The following is a 5,331-nucleotide window of genomic DNA, read 5'->3' as shown; positions in this document are numbered from 1 at the left end:
GGTCTCATATCACAGGCTGGCATTGATGAGGATGACCATGAAATACTTACCTTCCTGCCTTTAGCTCCTGAGTGCTGGGATTAAAGACATGTGCCAGCACACTCCAATGTGGTGCTGGGATTGAACCCAGGGCTTTGTGCTTGCTATGCAAGTGTTCCATCAGCTAAGCTTCACCTCACCCCACCCCCCTTTACTACATCACACTGTCACAGGAAGGACAGGTTCCCAAGCTCTCAGTCCACTGCTGGATGTCCAGCGCCTCTCAGGGCATATGGCAAACACTCACTCATGACTGGATCTGCTCTGTCGCCCACATGCATAGCTGTCTCCATTACACATCACCTCCAGTCTGCTCACTTTTACCCTCACAGAATGAGGATCAGTTCTATACATAACCTTTTCCATCTTTCTGATCTTTCCCTTCTCAGATGCTATGATTGAGCAAAGGAAAGGAGGAATATCACAATTCCAGTTTTGTGTTGCTGAACTACCTTCCAGTTCATGCTAACATTGGGGGCCAGGAGGGAAGATGGAGCAGCATGCCCAGCTGGGCACACCGCAGCAGAGCCTTGCCGTCCATCTCTGTTCTCGGTGGCCTCTGCAAGGTCTAGATAAGTCACTGACTGAACTCTCATGACTCAAGTCTCACTGAGTCAGTAGGTCAGTAGGTAGAGTGCTTGCCCAGCATCCCCCAGGCCCTACATTCCCTCTCCAGCACCATATAAAATGGCACCATGTCTTATTACAGAGCTTTGAAGGTAGAGGGAAGGACCAGAGTTCAAGGACAGCTTTGTCTACAAAGCAAGTTCAAGGCTAGCCTCTGCCATGTAAGTCCCAATCATAAAAAAGAAAAAGAAAGGGTATTTTAGAAGGATTTTAAGTTAATAAAACAATTCCAGTGATAGCCACCTTGGATGCAAATGGCAGCTTTGAGAGACATGGAGGTAGATGACGTATCTTAAACTCTTCTATGAATGCAGAGGTGTGACTTCTTGAGACAGAACTATGACATAGCAAGCCCTTGGAGAAACTTGGTGACCCAACCTAGATATGTGTGAGGATAAAATGTCCCTTTGGGTAAGTTATGGCCTCTGGAAGTTCGTTTCTGAAAGCACCAATAGCTTTCAGCCTTCCTGTGGTGTGCTGGGTTCTTCCCAGCCTCCTGGAGCCTCATTTTCTGTTCATTCATGCGATTACTTGGCTCTTCATAGGAAAGGTTTCCTTTCATTTTCAAAGTATATTTCACATTCTGTGTCGCTATCTAAGCTTCCAGGTGTAAATCTGCAAGAATAAGAAGCAGATCTCAGAGGTATTCTTGGTATAGTAGAAATTCCATATGAACGTCAATTATTGGTGGCCTGAGAAGCTGAATAATCTTGAAGACATCTGTACACTGATTTTTAACTATTGAAACACCACGGGAGTACCTCTGTGCCTAAAGAAAACAATTTAAAGACATATTGTTTCAAATAACACCCTGAGATTCTTTTTGTGTAGTAGACGCAGACTGTTTCTATGGAAACGGGTTTTCTCTATTTCGTTCTGCTGCCGCCATCTAGAGGACAAGCGAAGTACAGCAGGGAGTGACACATCATGCCCCCTCCTCCTCCCCGGGCAGCTAATCAGGTGAGTTAGAGCCGCCTAGATTCTCTCTCTCTGTCTTTTCCTTGCGCTTTCTCCGTTTATCTCCTAGGTTTCTTGGCCAAAAGATGATTAATCTAGTCCAACTGAGCACACGTGGGTGCAGAGTGAGCCTGGTGCCTCTCAGTCTCTCTCACACCTGTGGCTCCCCCTCTCTCACACGTGTGTGAAACACGAAAGTAGTTGGTGAACTTGCTGCGGGATTCTGAGCTCCTGAGGAGACTGGGAGGTACTGGCTCCTGTAAGAGGGGTTAATACTTTCTCTTAATGAATTCCCTTGCAGGACTGCATGGGATACCTCCGGACCACGGTGACCTTGGTACCTCCCCCAGTCTCTCTGCAATACTTTTTCTTTTTTACCCCACTTAGCTGAACCACCAGGGGTTCTCACTAGAAGCTGGGCAGATGGCTGTGACATCCTCTGGAACTTTTTCCTGTCTCCAAATTTGTGAGCTAAAAGACTTCTTTTCTGCATCAAGTGTACCACCTCAGACATTCTGTTATAGAAACAGTAAGTCTTTCCACCTCATCTGTTTTTAGGTCTAGATTGGAATACGAGAAGACCAAGTAGCAATAAAGTTATGCATATTTGAAGTTACATCTCAGTGGCTCCATATTTTGTGTTGTTCGCCCTCAACTCCACCAGTGATGGTACCAAGGGTCCTTAGAATCAGTAAACAAGAGACCCCTTCTCACTGCTCCCAGAACTTGCCCTGACAGAACATCCGCCTCGTGTTGCAGAAGTGATTTAATTTTCTGCCTGCCTTTCTAAGTCACTGGCCTTCATAAGGGCTATTTCTTGTAGCCCTTACACTGGATAGACATCCCATGGGTGTTGTTAAAGAATAAAATAAAAAGTATTATACTTAAAAAAATGTGTTTTTCCTGTTTTCAGAGTAGTTTAATGTGGAATGTTACCTGTAATAGCATAATTCCGGGTCAGTAGGCTTCCGACAGGTTGTGTAGTTTCAATGCTGGAGCCTCTGATGAGTCATTAGCTTCCTTACACCATCCCTATCATTAGAGGGTGTGTTTGGACAAATTATAACAAGTTTCTTAAGTGCAGACAAGCCACCAGCACTAACAGTAATACGGCTTTTCCCAGCATGGGGTGGGTAAGCATACCCTAGCTGGAGTCTAGCCACACCCATTGTGAGCCCAGCAAACGGTACAATGAGGAGAGTCAAGTCCAACAAGACAGGTGTGGAGGTGATCCCCACCCCTAGGACTTGGGCAGCTGAGGCAGGAGGACTTCGAGTTTCAAGCCAGTGTGAGACCTTCTCTCAATTAACTAAAGCCAAACAAAAAAAATAAATAAAAAATAAAAACAAAACAGGAGGGGAGGCTTTGGGTTATAGCTTAGTGGTAGGGCAGTGGTTTAGCACGTGTGAGGCCCAAGTCTGATCCCCAGCACTGCCCCACCCCTACTCAAAACGAAAGGCATCCTGGGTACTTATTACTGATAAATTACAATGTCAGATGTGGTGTTAGTGAATGGCCTGTGAATCAAACAGAACGGAGATAACGTTCACATAGCCAAAATTTCTTGTATTTCCCCCACTTTGAAGACAGGTGAACTTGGGCCTCACTGTGCTGCCCAGGCTGGCTTTGATCTTGATTCTCTTGTGCTGGGTGTGTGTACCACCACACACCTGACAAGCACACACCTTTAACCCCAGCACTCAGGAGGCAGAGCCAGGCGGATCTCTGTGAGATCCAGGCCAGCCTGGTCTACAGAGAGAGATCCAGGACAGGCACAAGACTACACAGAGAAACCCTGTCTCGAAAAACAAATAAACAAACGAACTTAGTACTAATAACAAATCCCCACTGTAGTGGCATTGCATCCAAATGATGTAATTGGGCTACATCATGACGTTAGAAAAACATCCACTTGTTATAAATTCAGTTATAGCTAAATCAAACGTTAAACAGTCTCCCCTGAGGGGTTGGTTGCTAACAGTAACAGTTTAAATGGATAACCATCGCAGCCCTCCTCTTTTTCTTCCTTCCACTAAGATGTGAATGTGGTGTAAGCAGTCACCCCTCTACAAGACTGGCTGCCAGGATCCCGTCATGACCCTTAGCACACACATGGCCTAGCTGTGGCCCTACATCTTCCTCACGACCTCTTCCCCTTTAACCTAGTCCAGGAAAGATTTTTAATCTCGATTTTTTTTTGTCTTTACCATCTTTTGTACCTGTGTGCAGGCTTGTGTGTGTGTGTGTGTGTGTGTGTGTGTGTGTGCATGAGCATATGCGTGCGTGTATATGAGGGTCAGAGGACAACCTTCAGTGCCTTCCTCGGGGCTGTCCACCAGTTTGTTGAGAAGGGTCTCTCACTGCTCTTGAACTCGTCACGTCACGTAGGCTAGGCTGGCTGGCCAGGGAGCCTCAGGAATCTGCCTGTCTCCCTCTCCCCTCGCTAGGACTGCAAGCACATGCCACCACACCCGGATTTTTTTTTTTTAACATAGGTTCTAGATTAGCTCCTCATGCTTGGAAGGTGAATAATCTCTCTAGCAATACCATCACTGTCACTTTTTTACATTTGTTCTTTTATTTATTGTGTGTGCCCATATGCACATGCCATGGTGCTTGTGTGGCGGTCAGAGGACAACTTGGGAGGGTTGGTTCTCTATTTCCACCGTGTGGACCCCAGGGGTACCCACATCTGCAGACCCACCTCCCTGGCCCCATCCCCATTCTTTCCAAAGGGGAACAATCATAAGTATTGAGCAAGCACCTCTTGCCTGTTCTCACTCGTTTTTCTTGACTTCTTGTCTGTGTTTAAAATGTCATTATCATCTTTTGTGTGTATAGTAAGGATCACCCAGTTGCTCTGGATGATTGATTGATAAATAAAACACTGATTGGCCAGTAGCCAGGCAGGAAGTATAGGCAGGACTAGCAGAGAGGAGAATAGGGAGAACAGGAAGGTGGAGTGGATATGGATATGCTTATTGTCCAAGCAAATAGCAAATCTTCGATAGAGAGACAAGTAAAAGGCATTCCTTTGTTCAGTTACTTTCTTCACCCTGATTACTAGTGAGATGGACACTGCTGGGTTTCTGTGTGGAGCTGATGTTTTATACTTCATTGTAATAAAAGGAATGGGTCATAGTTTAGTCCTATATGGTCTGTATGTGTGATGGAAGTCATCTTTTTCTAATATGGATTTATAAGAATTCTTTTATGCATTCAAACATTATAGTTCTTTATAATGTGTCATACATACTTCCCACTTGTGATTTTTCTTTTTTCTAGAATCTTATGATACATTTAATCTGAATATAAAATGTCTTAAAGTTAAATTCTATTTTAGTAATATCCCATGGCGAGCTATTAGACATCTTCCTTTTGTCTTATTTTCTGGGCATCACACGATGCTTTGGAGAGCCAGTCTGGGATGCAACATGCTGGAAAACAGCCTGTTTTCCCTCATCTGTATGTTTAATGGCGTGTACCCATATACACCTTTACACATTTATTTTCCTAGCCCCCTTCTGGGGACTTGTGGCTCCTTTTCAATAGTTTGCTATTAGAAAAAAAAATGGTGTAATTAATGATCTTGCACAGCTGTCCTTCAGCACATTCATGGGTATGCTTCTAGGGCATTCTCATGAGGTAAGGATGTACACTCCTTCCTTGGACAAGGATGCCAGCTTGCTCCTGTGTGATTGTGTCAGC

The 5,331-nt window shown here is 44.8% G+C and overlaps 1 long non-coding RNA gene across 1 annotated transcript; it reads left to right on the top strand.

Annotated features, from left to right (window-relative positions):
• Positions 1–707: 707 nt before the first annotated feature.
• On the top strand, positions 708–2,239 carry LOC131912395 (uncharacterized). The gene is made up of 2 exons (XR_009379618.1): positions 708–1,626; positions 1,925–2,239. It is a non-coding gene; the product is annotated as an uncharacterized LOC131912395 (long non-coding RNA).
• The last annotated feature ends 3,092 nt before the right edge of the window (positions 2,240–5,331 follow it).

Source organism: Peromyscus eremicus, chromosome 6, assembly GCF_949786415.1.
Source record: "Peromyscus eremicus chromosome 6, PerEre_H2_v1, whole genome shotgun sequence".
NCBI lineage: Eukaryota > Metazoa > Chordata > Mammalia > Rodentia > Cricetidae > Peromyscus > Peromyscus eremicus.
The sequence above is the reverse complement of the archived record's forward strand: the minus strand, read 5'-3'. Positions and strand labels throughout refer to the sequence as shown.